The sequence below is a fragment of the Bos grunniens genome, chromosome 14 (assembly GCF_055505025.1).
Source record: "Bos grunniens cultivar Pamir isolate PY7600 chromosome 14, Bosgru_T2T1.0, whole genome shotgun sequence".
NCBI classification, from domain to species: domain Eukaryota; kingdom Metazoa; phylum Chordata; class Mammalia; order Artiodactyla; family Bovidae; genus Bos; species Bos grunniens.
This window is the reverse complement of record NC_141178.1, coordinates 54890634-54907328: the sequence shown is the minus strand read 5'-3', so window position 1 is coordinate 54907328 and position 16695 is coordinate 54890634. Positions and strand designations below refer to the sequence as shown.

The 16695-nt window shown below is 39.9% G+C and overlaps 1 protein-coding gene and 1 long non-coding RNA gene across 3 annotated transcripts in view; both read left to right on the top strand.

The window, feature by feature from the left end:
- Window positions 1-886, top strand: part of LOC147359447 (uncharacterized) — a 29812-nt gene extending 28926 nt beyond the window's left edge. The window contains exon 2 of the long non-coding RNA XR_015140818.1: window positions 529-886. This is a non-coding gene — a long non-coding RNA (uncharacterized LOC147359447). The remainder of the gene's footprint in view (window positions 1-528) is intronic.
- Window positions 1-16695, top strand: part of NKAIN3 (sodium/potassium transporting ATPase interacting 3) — a 550527-nt gene that overhangs the window by 29228 nt on the left and 504604 nt on the right. The gene's annotated exons all lie outside the window — the stretch shown is intronic.

Sequence of the window (16695 nt, the reverse complement as noted above, 5' to 3'; positions counted from 1 at the left end):
AACTTTTATAGGAATAGAAATAATAATGGTGGTTCCTTAAGGGTGGCGGAGGAGGAAGAAGCTGTGGAAGGTGGCAAGTGGGAATGGAGAAAGGTCTATCTCTGTTGGATTGTTGGCTAAAGGGGTGTGGACATTTGTCAAAACTCATTGCATATAATTGTAGAAATAAGATCTTTGCATTTCTCTGGTGTGTTTCTTCATTCAAACATATGTTTAAGTGTTCAGTGTAGATTCCCTCTGAACACTTTAAAGCTCTGAATTTTGTGTTTTTCTCATTTGATAAAAATTATCTTTACGTATTTCAGTTACCTGCTAATTAGCTTTCCTAGTACCTCGTTTTGATGACTGCAGACATTTCACTGTCAGCAGCCTTTAAGTCGGGTTCGATCCCTGGGTTAGGAAGATCCTGTGGAGAAGGGAAAGGCTACCCACTCCAGTATTCTGGCCTGGAGAATTCCATGGACTGTATAGTCCATGGAGTTGCAAAGAGTTGGACACAACTGAGTGATTTTCACTTTTCACTTTCAGCCTTTAAGTCAGCTTCCCTGGTGGCTCGGATGGTAAAGAATCTGCCTGCAATTTGGGAGACCTGGGTTTGATCCCTGGGTCGGGAAGATCCCCTGGAGAAGGGCATGGCAACCCACTCCAGTATCCCTGCCTGGAGAATCTCCGTGGACAGAGGAACCTGGCAGGCTGCAGTACATGGACTCACAGAGTTGGAAACGACTGAGTGGCTAAGCACACCTTTAAGTCAGCTCTGCATTTTGTCCTTTCAGTAGAAAGCATGTTAGTGCAGAGACCATTTCTTCCGTCTTGTTAACTGTAATGTCCATTCTCTGTAATGACCAATTGATTGCTAATAAATTTCTCATGGACTCCTGAAAAACAGGTAATTAGATGATTTTCCTTTCAAGGTCTGGCTTTGCTTTTCATTTGTTCTGAGGATTTCAGGCTATAGGGAATACACCTACGTAATCCCCCTTAGAGTTTCAAATGCTGTGTTTATTAGGCAAATGGTTTGACAGAATATATATATACATGGACACAGACCTGTTTAAGGAAGATGCGTGTGGTGCCTTAATGGCTCTGCAGATCAAAAGAGAAGAGAAGAGAACTATGATAGCACTCAAACCAGAGCTGCTGAAACCACACCAAATATAATGGAAGCCGTGCTCATTACATACCTCCCTGAAACCAATATTCTGGAATGTTTTTGTTTCCTGAATTTTCAAATAAAGTGATGCTATTTATGCTTACACTTGCCAAAACTTAAAGATTGAAAAGTGCTTAATTTCAAGCCATGACTTAAAATAGTCTACATTTTTGGTGATATGTAGGCAAACATTTTGCTTTTTAAAATTTTGTGTTTTATGTACTCTGGGAATAAGTATAACAAGCCCATGAAATTCTTTGATGTCTTTGGAGATATATTTGTCTATTTTTAATAATGTGTTGATTTAAAGAGAAGTCATACAGCAAGCAGCACAAAAGTAGCAAGAATTATTAAGATTGATATACGAAAATTAGAGTAGTGAGATATTCTTCTTATACTTGGGAAAGCTACAGCACCTCCCTAACTGTTCACTATGGATTCCTTATTCTACTTTTCCTTTCTTAGATCTTGAGACCTCAGTCCAGAATGCTACCTGTTTCCTCTACTTCCGGATGACTTTCAAACCGGAAAGGGTGGTCCCTGAAAGAGTATGGAAAGGAGGTCTCTTCTTAACATAGCATTGGTGCTGACTGGCTCAGAAAATTGTGTTTGTGGGACTCTGGGAATTTGTCTAGTTTTTGGTCATTATAATCCCTGTGAAGAGGATTTAGGGGAAGAAGGTGGTGTCCCTGAGGGACATTCAGTTCAGTTCAGTCACTCAGTGACATCCAACTCTTTGTGACCCCATGGACTGCAGCACCCCAGGCTTCACTGTCCATCACCAGCTCCTGGAGCTTGCTCAGCCTCATATCCATCAAGCTGGTGATGCCATCCAACCATCTCATCCTCTGTCGTCCCCTTCTCCTCCCACCTTCAATCTTTCCCAGCTTCAGGGTCTTTTCCAATGAGTCATTTCTTCGCACCAGGTGGCCAAAGTATTGGTGCTTCAGCTTCAGCATCAGTCCTTCCAATGAATATTTAGGACTGATTTCCTTTAAGATTGACTGGTTGGATCTCCTTGCAGTCCAAGGGACTCTCAAGAGTCTTCTCCAATATCACAGTTCAAAAGCATCAATTCTTTGGTGCTCAGCTTTCTTTATGCTCCAACTCTCACATGTTTATATGACTACTGGAAAAACCAGGGCTTTGACTAGATGACTTTGCCAGTAAAGTAATGTCTCTGCTTTTTAATATGCTGTCTAGGTTGGTCATAGCTTTTCTTCCAAGGAGCAAGTGTCTTTTAATTTCATGGCTTCAGTCACCATCTACAGTGATTTGGGAGCCCAAGAAAACAAAGTCTGTCACTGTTTCCATTGTTTCCCCATCTATTTGCCATTAAGTGATGGGACCAAATGCCATTATCTTTGTTTTTTGAATGATGAGTTTTAAGCCAGCTTTTCACTCTCCTTTTTCACTTTAATCAATAGGCTCTTTGATTCCTCTTCACTTTCTGCCATAAGGGTGGTGTCATCTGCATGTCTGAGGGTATTGATATTTCTCCCTGCAAACTTGATTCCAGCTTGTGTTTCATCCAGCCTGGCATTTCACATAAGCAGGGTGACAATATGCAGCTTTGACATATTCCTTTCCAAATTTAGAACCAGTCCACTGTTCCCTGTGCAGTTCTAACTGTTGCTTCTTGGCCTACATACAGATTTCTCAGGAAGCAAATAAGGGGGTCTGATGATTCCCATGTCTAAGAATTTTCCACAGTTTCTTGTGATCCATACAGTCAAGGCTTTAGCGTAGTCAGTGAAGCAGAAGTAGATGTTTTTCTGGAATTCTCTTGCTTTTTCTACGATGCAACGGATGTTGGCAATATGATCTCTTGTTCCTCTGCCTTTTCTAAATCCAGTTTAGACATCCAGAAGTTCTTTGTTCATGTACTGTTGAAGCCTAGCTGGAGAATTTTGAACATTACTTTGCTAGCGTGTGAGATAAGTGCAATTATGCACTCATAATTTGAGTATTCTTTGGTAGTTTGAGCATTCTTTGGCATTGCCTTTCTTTGGGATTGGAATGAAAACTGACCTTTTCCAGTCCTGTGGCCACTGTTGAGCTTTCCAAATTTGCTGGCATGTTGAGGGCAGCACTTAACAGCATCATCTTTTAGGATTTGAAATTGCTCAACTGGAATTCTGTCACCTCCACTAGCTTTGTTCGTAGTGATGTTTCCTAAGGCCTGCTTGATTTCACACCCCAGGATGTCTGGCTATAGGTGAGTGGTCTCACCATCATGGTTATCTGGGTCAGAAGATCTCTTTCTATAGTTCTTCTGTGATTTCTTACCACCCCTTCTTAATATCTTCTGCTTCTGTTAGGTCCATACCATTTCTGTCCTTTATTGTGTCCATCTTTGCATGAAATGTTCTCTTGGTATCTCTGATTTTCTTGAAGAGATCTCTAGTCTTTCCTATTCTGTTGTTTTCCTCTATTTCTTTGCATTGCTCACTTAGAAAGGCTTTCGTATCTCTCCTTGCTATTCTTTGAAACTCTGCATTCAGATGGATGTATATTTATTTCCTTTTCTTCTTTGCCTTTAGCTTCTCTTCTTTTCTCAGCGATTTGTAAGGCCTCCTCAGACAACCTTTTTGCCTTTTTGCATTTTTTTTTCATGGGAATGGTTTTGATCACTGCCTTCTATACAGTGTTACGAATCTCCATCCATAGTGTTTCCAGCACTCTATCAGATCTAATCCCTTGAATCTATTTGTCACTTCCATTGTATAACAGTAAGGGATTTGATTTAGGTCATACCTGAATGGTCTAGTGGTTTTCCACTAGAAGGATGTCCAGTCTTTTTGTATTTTCTTTAGTGTTGTCTTTGCTGTTCTGGTTAAGATGGTGGATGTATGGTGCTTAGTTTCAGAGAGTAGGGCTCATTCAAGACCCAGCAACAATGATACACAGTCAGTAGGATTTTACCAAGAGGAAAAGGGTAAAATATGAATGAGATGCAAAAATACACTCCCCAAATGGGAAAATCCCATATACGTAATTATTTAAATAGAAGTCAGTCAAAATTCCTAGATAAGTTTGGTACAAATGGCTTCAGTGACATCTGAGTTCAGTGGTTTAGACATGCATCTGTGAATAAGCTGGCGGAGAAACTGACCTTTTAGTTTTCAGATTTCTTAGTGAAAAGTAGCAACACAGTGATTTAAAGCATTGGTCCAGGACTGCACTAGAATGACTCCATAATTTCAAGTACACTACTGTTGATGGAAAATAAAGAGACACTGTCCTAGCACTCTTCAATATGCACCATAAAACTTCTCCTTTAATCTTTCTCCTGATATAGCCCAGGCTTCACAAATGCTAAAGCCACCAAAATACAGATATTCACAGGAGAAGACAAGATCACTGTAAAATCGAGAATGGATGTCTTCTAAGCCATTGATCTGAAATTGCTGGGTGTGAAATCTTGGCAAAATAATGCTTCTACTGAGTTGTGTATTTTATGATATGAAGGAAAGTTTATAGAAAATACAAATGTATGTTGTGCTCAGTTACAAACAAAGCCATCTGCTTTCTCTTGGAAATACTAGCTTTGGGATATCCCATTATTAGTAACTATTATTAATAGATTCTCTTAAGGTGTCCCTGGAATGAGAATTAGAGTTTAAGAGTCTGAGCCTAAACCAGCAGAGGCTGGAGTAGATTTTGGGGAGCAGTTCATCAGAGGTTCCCTGACTTCCATCCTGGTCTCTCTTTTGTGTCCCCAGTTGGGCTCTGCAGTAGGATTTAGAGTTCCCCTTCTAGTGGCTTTTACAGCTCTCTGTGGCACCACTGCCTCTTTTTCATGCCACCTCCTGAATTGTGAATGAAACTTGACACCTGAGGGCCTTCAGAATCCATCCCCATTCAGTCCCTTTTCCTCTGGAGTTGATGTGTTGTTCAGTTGCTCAGTCGTGTCTGACTCTTTACAACCCCTAGCCCAGAACAGGGCTCCTCTGTCCATGGGATTCTCCAGGCAAGAATACTGGAGTGGGTTGCCATTCCCTTCTCCAGGGAATTTTCTGGACCCAGGGATTGAATCTGGGTCTCTTGCATTGCAGGAAGATTCTTTACCATCTGAGCTATCAGGGAAGCCCCTATCTGGACTTGATAGACGAGGTTAACACACACCCCATGGAAATATCTGTACTAGGAAGCTTGAAAGCAATTGCAGTTTTCTTCACTTAGGATTTTACATGATTTATCAACTCAATTTTCTATACTTGCATATTGGAAAGAAAGACTAAATTAGACATAACTTTTCTCCTAGAAAATTGAATCTGTGTATTCTGCATGTGGGCGTATTTATTTATGGTGTACACCCTTCCATTCCAAGACTTGTGGTAGCTCACACACTTTTTAAATGCAAGATAAGGTACTTATTTATATATGCATCCCAAATGTCTAGCCAAGTTCTTGGTATCCTGCTGATAATTAATGTTTATGGAATCAAATTGAGCCTAAAGTAGAGCAAAGATTTTTAAAAATACCTTTTAAATTTTTTCAAATTTTATACTGGAGTATAGTTGATTTACAGTATTGTGTTAGTTTCAGGTGTGCAGCAACATGGTTCAGTTATACATACACATATATTATTGTTTTTCAGGTTCTTTCCCATGTAGGTTATTACAGAATATTTAGTAGAGTTCTCTGGGCTAGACAGTAAGTTCTTGTTGATTATTTTTTATGTAGTAATTTGTATAAGTTAATCCCCAACTCTTATTCTCCTGCCTCCACTGAACAAAGATGGTTTAAAGAAAGAAAATGATCATACCAGATGTCTGCAACAGAGTGTTGTCATTGGATCATTATTTGCCTCTGAGCTTCCTAAATTGTGCAGACTATTCCCTTTGTGATAAATTGTTCATGATTTAGTTTCTGACAAAGCAGCATATAACCCTTACCTTGAAAAGATATAAGAAGAATATAAAATTTATCTGAGCATGTTTCATGTAAAGAAGTATAGAAATGTAATGGTCAGTATCCTTGACTGTATTTTCTTCCTATTTGTATGAAAGAAGATGCAGAAATATTTTTAAATGAACAATTCTCATGTACCCACGCTCAAATGCAGAAGGCACAGTACGACACCATCCCATTTCAGTGAAGGAACTCTCTGTGGACCAGAGATAATACTGTTCAGGAATCCTCTATTTATATTACAATTTACTATGACAGAACTTGTATAATTTAAATGAATGAATCTCTATTAAACTATCATTTTCAAATATTACTGTTCTTGGCAAATTCCCAGCATGGATCAGTTCATGAATCTCTAACAAGTACATGTAGCCCAGCTAGTCAGTGATTTTGACTAAAGAAACAATCCTGACATGAAGAGGCAAGGTTGACCCTTCAGTGGTGGGTGGGTTAGGAGCCTGATCTGTGTTCTTAACTGGATAGAAACCAGTTCATTTCAGTGCACAATTGAGGTACTTAGGTGCTTTCATGTAAGCAACTCATGGAAACAAGTCGATGACGTTTATCTGCACTTGGACTGTGTGTGTGTGTGTGTGTATGAGTGTGTGTGTGTGTGCCCACGCACATGTGCGTGCATGTACTCAGTCATGTCTGACTCTTTGAAACCCTATGGACTGTGTAGCCCGCCAGGCTCCTCTGTCCATGGGATTCTCCAGGCAAGAATACTAGAGTTGGGTAGCCATTCCTTTCTCCAAGGTATCTGTCCAACCCAAGGATTGAAACCAGGTCTCCTGCATTGCAGGCAGATTCTTTGCCATCTGAGCCACTGGGGAAGCTCTGGGTTTATTGGTGCTGCTATAAATTATCACTGATTTCGAGAGGGTCTTCAACTTTCTCTGACTTTCCAAACTGCAGTGATTTCCATACATTTCTCCACCTCCTTCAGACCTTCCAGGCTGTTATACCTTGTTCTCTGTCCCATTTCTTACTCTCACCCATCCCAAAATATGACCAGCAACTAGGCCTTCCATCATCTCTGGGCCATCCATCACTCACTGGTCTCTCTTTTCCACCCACTAGTCCACCTTTCTATGACTGCTTCATCTACTATTTTAAAAAACGTTTTATTGGTGTACAGTTGATTTACAGTGTTATGTTTTGGGTGTACAGCAAAGTGAATCAGTATATATATATCAGATCAGTCGCTCAGTCGTGTCCGACTCTTTGCGACCCCATGAATCGCAGCATGCCAGGCCTCCCTATCCATCACCAACTCCGGGAGTTCACTCAGACTCATGTCCATCGAGTCAGTGATGCCATCCAGCCATCTCATCCTCTGTCGTCCCCTTCTCCTCTTGCCCCCAATCCCTCCCAGCATCAGAGTCTTTTCCAATGAGTCAACTCTTCGCATGAGGTGGCCAAAGTACCGGAGTTTCAGCTTTAGCATCATTCCTTCCAAAGAAATCCCAGGGCTGATCTCCTTCAGAATGGACTGGTTGGATCTCCTTGCAGTCCAAGGGACTCTCAAGAGTCTTCTCCAACACCACAGTTCAAAAGCATCAATTCTTCGGCACTCAGCCTTCTTCACAGTCCAACTCTCACATCCATACATGACCACAGGAAAAACCATAGCCTTGACTAGACGGACCTTTGTTGGCAAAGTAATGTCTCTGATTTTCAATATGCTATCTAGGTTGGTCATAACTTTCCTTCCAAGGAGTAAGCATCTTTTAATTTCATGGCTGCAGTAACCATCTGTAGTGATTTTGGAGCCCAGAAAAATAAAGTCTGACACTGTTTCCACTGTTTCCCCATCTACTTCCCATGAAGTGATGGGACCCGATGCCATAATCTTCGTTTTCTGAATGTTGAGCTTTAAGCCAACTTTTTCACTCTCCACTTTCACTTTCATCAAGAGGTTTTTTAGTTCCTCTTCACTTTCTGCCATAAGGGTGGTGTCATCTGCATATCTGAGGTTATTGATATTTCTCCCGGCAATCTTGATTCCAGCTTGTGTTTCTTCCAGTCCAGCGTTTCTCATGATGTACTCTGCATATAAGTTAAATAAACAGGGTGACAATATACAGCCTTGACATACTCGTTTTCCTATTTGGAACCAGTCTGTTGTTCCATGTCCAGTTCTAACTGTTGCTTCCTGACCTGCATACAGGTTTCTCAAGAGGCAGGTTAGGTGGTCTGGTATTCCCATTTCTTGAAGAATTTTCCACAGTTGATTGTGATCCACACAGTCAAAGGCTTTGGCATAGTCAATAAAGCAGAAATAGATGTTTTTCTGGAACTCTCTTGCTTTTCCCATGATCCAGCGGATGTTGGCAATTTGATCTCTGGTTCTTCTGCCTTTTCTAAAACCAGCTTGAACATCAGGAAGTTCACGGTTCACATATTGCTGAAGCCTGGCTTGGAGAATTTTGAGCATTACTTTACTAGCCTGTGAGATGAGTGCAATTGTGTGGTAGTTTGAGCATTCTTTGGCATTGCCTTTCTTTGGGATTGGAATGAAAACTGACCTTTTTCAGTCCTGTGGCCACTACTGAGTTTTCCAAATTTGTTGGCATATTGAGTGCAGCACTTTCACAGCATCATCTTTCAGGATTTGAAATAGCTCAACTGGAATTCCATCACCTCCACTAGCTTTGTTCACAGTGCTGCTTTCTAAGGCCCACTTGACTTCACATTCCAGGATGTCTGACTCTAGGTCAGTGATCACACCATCATGATTATCTTGGTCGTGAAGATCTTTTTTGTACAGTTCTTCTGTGTATTCTTGCCTGTGTATATATTCTGTGTATATATTCTGTGTGTGTGTGTGTGTATATATGTATATATATATATATATCTCCACTCTTTTTTAGATTCTTTTCCCATATAGCCATTACAGAGTATTGAGTAGAGTTCCCTGTGCTATAATAGGTCCTTGTTAGTTATCTATTAATATTTTATGTTTGAAGTGCAGTTCCTTTGAACATTTCCCCCTTCACAGAAGAGTTTAACGTAAATGAATTTTATCATTACACTTTTTCATGTACGGATAGGATCTGTAGTCATAATTTGAGAAAAACAAAAGCTATGTGAATTTAGAAGTTAATAGTCATTCAGAAAGGAAAGTCTCCCTGTATATTACCCCATGTATTCTTTGTTCCTTTATTTAATAGACTTTACAGTAATTTCCACATTTAATATATCAAAAGTTTTTTAAGTTACTCTTGGACACATGATAGGTTTCTCAGGTGGCTTAGCGGTAAAGAATCTGTTTGCTAATGCAGGAGACATGGATTCCATCCCTGTGTGGGGAAGATCCCCTGGAGGAGGGCATGGCAAGCCACTCCAGTATTCTTGCCTGGAGAATTCCATGGACAGAGGAGCCTGGTGGGCTATGGTCCATGGGGTCGCAAAGAGTCAGGCACAACTGAGTAACTGCGCATGCACGCACGGGCATGTGACACCAATTGTCCAATATGTAGATGTAGAAAGGCATGATTTTATTGCCTTTGCAGCATTTCTCCACTGTATTTCATTATCAATTTGTCATATATTTTTAGCTAAAAAAAGTGTGACTTTGAACTTGAATGTTGATCAGGTAATTCTAAATTAGAAATTTGAGGAATGAAGGTGCTATCTGTCAAAAATTATAATCAGAAGAAGAATTATTTCCCTGTCATTAATGCAATCTGAGTGGCAAAATGATTTTTACATCTTGTATCAGTTGTGACATGTTGTTGCTTGACCAGAGGCTTCATTTGTATCATCCAGTTGAACCTGAATTTACATGTGTGATGGAAGGGTGGTGTTTGTATGTCAGTTGGCAGGGGTGGGGGGAATCCCTCCGGAGAGGTAACCTGCAATAAACATGAAAAAGATGTTTATTATAACATCAAACATAATTCTATTATTTTAATTCAAAGTAGATAAGAAGAGCCCTTTTTGGAACAGATGTATTATCAAAATTAAATTAAAGGAGAAGCAACAAATGAAATTATAATCTTACTGATATGTCACTTACCCCTGTCTGGGGAATGTAATTTGATAAAGGTAGGTATGGATGGTAATGAGATTATCCTCTCAAATGGAAAAGCAGGGACAGACTTCAGTCAAAAGTTTAATTTCTAATTAGAAAAAAATAAAAATCATGTTCAATTTTAATTTCATTGCTACTGTTAAAATGTATAGTTCTAGTAATTAAAACCAAATCAATCATGAAACAAAAATAGTACAGGTGGAATAAATAAAAGGAGCTTAAAAAGTGTCCTATTCAGCCAAAATCAGCAGCCAGGAGTCATGTATGGATGTGAGAGTTGGAATATAAAGAAAACTGAGCACCAAAGATTTGATGCTTTTGAATTGTGGTGTTGGAGAAGACTCTTGAGAGTCCCTCCGATAGCAAGGAGATCAAACCAGTCAGTCCTAAAGGAAATCAGTCCTGAATATTCATTGGAAAGACTGATGCTGAAGCTGAAGCACCAATACTTTGGCCACCTCATGTGAAGAGTTGACTCACTGGAAAAGACTCTGATGCTGGGAGGGATTGGGGGCAGGAAGAGAAGGGGACGACAGAGGATGAGATGGTTGGATGGCACCACTGACTTGATGGACATGAATTTGAGCAAGCTCTGGGAGTTGGTGATGGAAAGCCTGGGGTGCTGCAGTCCATGGGGTCACAAAGAGTCAGACACGACTGAGTCACTGACCTGAACTGATTCAGCCAGAGTAAGTTTTTTATTGAGATTTTTACAGTTTATCATAAATTTTAATTTTTAACATCAAATGGGAAAATGACAAGGCATATTTTTCACATAAATAATTTGAAAGGTTTAGAGAATTTATAGTCAACCACCAAAGAATATTTTTGGTGAAGCAGAGAAGTTGCATTGGGGTCAGAAAGCAGACATTTGGTTCATTGAATCATTATTATTCCTTAAATGTGTACTTTTGCTTCTTCTCACTTAGATTTTGAATTTCCCCTAATATACTAACCATTATAAAGTGCCAATTATAGTGAGAAAGAGTATATTATAAGCAAATAAATGTTCATTCTGATAGTAGACTTAGTAGCTGTTGTTCAGGCCTATGAACATAAGACCACCAAGCCTCATAAAGAATAAAGATTTCAGCATGCAAACAGAATGGTCATTGCTTTATTTTAAAAATATTCAATATATGGAAGTATGAATTCTCTGAAATCTAATTCATATGTTTAATGATATTAAGTCAAAATCTAACAAGGAAACTCTGTAAATTCAAAGAAATTATTCTAAAGTTCACTTGAAGAAAGACTTCCCTGGTGGCTCAGATGGTAAAGCATCTGCCTACAATGCAGGAGACCCGGGTTCAATCCCTGGGTTGGGAAGATCTCCTGGAGAAGGAAATGACACCCCACTCCAGTATTCTTGCCTGGAAAATCCCATGGACGGAGGATCCTCATAGGCTACAGTCCATAGGGTCACAAAGAATTGGACATGACAGAGAGACTTTACTTTCACTTCACTTGAAGAAAACATTAGTAAATTTTTTTTAATTTAAATATTATTTAAGAGAAACATCTCCATAGCAAGCATAGATGTAGTAAAAGGCAAATTAATCTATAGAGTTTTCTGGTTTAGGCACAGAAATAGACCTATGAAACAGAAGAGTGTTCCCAGAAATTTTCTTCATAGTTTAGAAGTTAGTGATTATTGAAGAAGGCGTTACAAAACAAAGAAAGTAAAGTGGATTACTTAGTGAGTGGTACTGCAAAGACTGATAAGAAATGTAGGGAAGGATGAAAATGAAACCTGGTAGACTAGATGGTTGCTTTACATTGCTGCGTCAGTTTCTGCTGTAGAGCAAAGTGTATCAGCCTTACGTATACATATATCTCCCCTTTATTGGATTTCCTTCTCATTTAGATCACCACAGAGCTTTGGGTAGAGTTTCCTGTGCTGTGCAGTGGGTTCCCATTCGTTATCTATTTTATACATAATACTGATAGTGTGTGTATGTCAACCCCAATCTCCCAATTCGTCCCACCCCAACCCCTTCCCCCTTTGTTGTCCATACGTTTGTTCTTTATGTCTTTGTCTGTTTCTGGTTTGCAAATAAGATCATTTTTAACATTTTTCTAGATTTAACATGTGTTTATTATTTATTTTTTTCTCTTTCTGACTTTCTGCACTTTGTATGACAGTCGATAGCAATGACAATTGACAACATCTCTGTAAATGACACACTTTCATTCCTTTATATGGCTGAGGAATATTCCATTGTACCCATGTCCCGCATCTTCTTTATCCATTTATCTGTTGATGGACATTTAGCTTGCTTCCCTGTCCTTGGTATTATAAGTAGTACTGCGATGATATGTGCACGTGGTCAATGGCTTTCCCTTTCTAGAAAACTTAAGGCAGCCCTGAAAATATATATTATGACTTCGTGAATGGGAAAAAGACATGAATAATCATCTGGATCTTACAGTGCTTTGGGAACTGATACATGTTGGGAACCTATTTTCTGATAATGTTGAAAATATGAGAATGTACACATTTATATATATATTATTGTGAAAAGACTTTTTTGGTTGCTGACTTTCAAGAAATTGCTTTTGCATCTCTTTTGATAGGCATTTCCTGAAAAGAAGTGGTGTGTGTCAAAAGAACAGCATATTTTGCAATGAGAGATGCCAATCAAATAGGGAGGTGCATGGTGGTTCTTGATTCTTGGCTCTAATTACATCTATGACCAGTGACATTACCCAAAAATAGAGGTTGAAGGGGAAAATTTGAAATCTCAATCTCACCCTGAAATGCTAGTTTAAAGAGGTGAACTGGATATTGAAATGGATAAAAAAATTGATGTTCCATATTAGTTAGAACTTTGAGTCCCGAGGAATTAGAAACCAGAACCATTTCTACATTGCCTCTTCTTTATTTTTGGTGACTCAGCCATTGGAAATACTCCCAGGAGCACTTGGAGGATCCTATAATTAAGAATTATGGCTTCTAAAAGTGCTGTCCACTTTGATAGGGTTCTCCTTGTCCCACTGCAGGTTTCTGTGAGTTAGTCTGAGCTCTCTCTCTCTCTAGTAAAGATTTATGATTTTTCTTTGAAACGTATTAGGCTCTAAGCACTAACAATGATGACCCTGATGATGCTGACAATGATAACTTCAACCAGATTTCTGGACAACTTAATTTTTCCAGTAGAGGGAGGGAGGAGGTCAGATGGTCAGAGGCTTGCACTTTGGGAAAGGGTGTAAACTGCAGAAGAAATGAGCTTGTATTGCTCTATACAGTTACAAAATTAGAGTTTATCTGCCATGTCTTCCAGGAAGTAAAAGTCACGATTATAGTTTAATTGTAAAGATTATACTTTATGAAAATTTTTTTACATTATCAAAATATTTTAATGGGAGATAATATAAATTAGTGATAACCTAGTGCATCTTATAACAATAAAAGTTTCTAATGTGCTTTAGGATTCATCTTATTGAGTTGATTCTCACAAGTTGTGTGGCATAGATCTGAAAGGCTTAACCATTTTATTATGTGAGGGAACCAAGGTGTAAGGAGTCTTAATGACTTCCTTGGAACAGGGAATGAGACAGGAAGATCTCCATGTAGGGGGAACCAAAGCTGGCACACTGGAATTGCAGTAAAAATAAAACAAAGTGAAAAGCCAAGCAAAAAGAAAAGAAGAGTATCTGGTTTTGATGGTCCTCTACCAATTTCCCTTTTGTCTCACTAAATCTTTAATAGTCTTACTATTTCAGAAGTGCTCTCAACAGAGTCAGACATAATTGAGTCTTTACTTGGTGCAGCGAAGTGAGGCGAGAAGAGATCAGAGGCGTGTGGCAGCGAAAGTCACAGGCGAACAGGTGTCAATGCATCAGGGCTGGCTCCCCTGGTCCTCACAGTTCTCCTCACTAGAAACCCTGGGAGGTTTGAGTTCTTACTTCATGAAGGATGGCAAAGATATCCTTCTCCAGGGACCTATTCCCTTCCTGATAGTCATCCTGTGTCTTAATCACATCCGGGTGTCACTGGGAACTGTCCAGGCTCTAACGTCTTGTATTCTGTTCCATTCCTTCAACGTCAATTCCCACCACCCCCGCTTCTCAGCCTCATCAAAATTCCACATCAAATCCCTTGTCACCTTCCTTTTCTCCTAATTTATTTTCTCATTTTGGAACACTTTCCATTTCTACATTTCCTGTGAATACGGAGTTCAGCTCTTCTTTCATCCATCCTTTCACTGCCCTTTATCAGTCTGCTACAGCTACCCTGCAAGTCACCATCCTTGAATCAGTCCAGCCTTCCTTCCACTTGTACTCTGGTTTGGAATGTTATGAAGAAAATAACACTGTTGTGTAGATACTTGGAGTCTACCATCTAGCTAGACCCATACAACTCTGCAAAGAGCTGATTCATTGGAAAAGACCCTGATGCTGGGAAAGACTGAAGGCAAAAGCAGAAGCGGGTGGCAGAGGATGAGGTGGTTAGATAGCATCACTGACTCAATGGACATAAATCTGAGCAAACCCTAGGAGATAGTGAAGGACAGGAGAGTCTGCTGTCCTAGTGTTCCTGGGGTCATAAAGAGTCGGACATGACTTAGTGACTGAACAACAACAACATACAGCTTTCAGGGGAATTATTTTTTTGTTCTGAAGAGTGTGCATTGCCATTCCTCACAGTAGTTATTCTGATTCCTATGAGTCACTTGAAGTCCTTATGTCACTAATGGCTTCTCATACACTGAATGAAAGTCAGGCCTGAGCTACCCTAACCACTCACTCTCAAACCTTCAGGTGCATCCCCATCCATGCTCCTCCTCACCTCCTCTCCAGTAGGGTTATATTTCTGCCTTATTGTGGTTTTCAACAGCTGCTACCACAGGCTATCCTACAAACAGTCTGAATACCACTCCTTACTCAGTCTGAGTGTTCTCTCTTGCCTAATTACCCTACAAGGCTTCCAAGATGAATAAAAACATGTTCAAGGACTGCCCCCTTGCCATGCTCAGAATTCTCTAACGAAGCTATTCATGGTGGCATGGCTTGGCGGTGTTTCTCCGTCAGGTTTGCCAAGTGGGTAGACCAGGGGCATTCATGTGGGTCATCTATTCATTAGGAAGAAAGCACTTTCTATGCTTTGACTAGTCTCTTCTAGTCCCCTAAACCACGTGGATAAAAGGCACCTTTCTTCTTTCCTCAGCTGGGTTCCCAACTTCTTCTGCCGTCCTTTTTATCAAAGGAAAATCTACAGGTTGTATTTCAAAGACTAGGCATTATTTTTTGGTGCTAAGCAGAAAAGTAATTAAAGTCCATTACACAAAAGCTCGGTTTCTCTTTCGCTTCTCTTTAGAAGCTGTATCAGTAACAAGGAAAATATAATCATGAATTTTAAACTATCATTTTAACCAACTATATCCTCTGTTAGAGTTGCGGAGTGGCCCATGTTTGAGCCCCGCAGGGATGTCAATATTGTCCACTGGAAATTTGATAGCGATTTCTGGCTTTTGCCCTAGTGCCAGGCGCACAGAAAGCACTTAATGAATATTCGTCACCTAAAGATGTGAATCCTGTCCCCTGCATTGTTTCAGAGGTGAGAAAAGCTAACAGTACATCTCCAGAGAACATGTCACAGAGTTTATTTTCTTCTTAGCAAACAAATGCAGTAGAGGAAAATAATGATGTTTGGGTTCAGTCTGATCACAAGAAAACAGTATCTAGTACATCTTTGTCAGAAGATTCATGTTTTGTTTTGCTCATCATCCCTGGGGTTTCTTTTTTACAGTGGGGATGGTACACAGAGGTTTGGACTCTTCACCCCTCCTGCTTGTGCCTCTGAAGAAGCCTGGGGTTTCTTTTTTACAGAAGGGATGGTACACAGAGGTTTGGACTCTTCACTCTCCCGCTTGTGCCTCTGAAGAAGCCTGGGGTTTCTTTTTTACAGTAGGGATGGGACACAGAGGTCTGGACTCTTCACTCCTCCCGCTTGTGCCTCTGAAGAAGCCATGGCATGGTAACACGTTCATGTCGCACATCACTTGAGCTGCTGCCGGGGCTGGAGTGGCTGAGGGAGCTTGCAGTGAAGAAGTTTTGTGCCTTGGTCCTGATTTTGAACTATTAAAAATAAGGTGTAGATTTCAAGGACAACTGGGGAAATGTGTTCTCTGATGGCTGATTTACTGTTTCTTTTGAAAACAGTTGTGTTCTTTGGTCATGGATTCTGTGACAATTAAAATGAAATGTGTGAAACTGTTGAATGATCCCTGGATGAGACTAATGACCTTGGAAGAATTCCACCGTAAGTTTGGCTTCCTATTCCAATTTCTGAAGTGGTCACAGGACTCTTGAAAAACAGCCAATGACTGATGATGCAATTTTTGTCCACTCATTTTTTTTTTTTAAATAAGATTCTCCCCCTAAAACAGGTGTTTACTAACACCTAACTATGCTTCAAGGTACCCAGATGAGCATTATCTGGGACCAGATCATGTTAATTGCAGAAAAAATTGCCTTGAAATAAGGACCCTTTTGGAAATTGTAGCTTAATGTGGTGAATGAACTTAAATGCATGATGTGGAAGCTATGAGAAAATAGTTGACTTCCTCACTCATAGCACTGACAG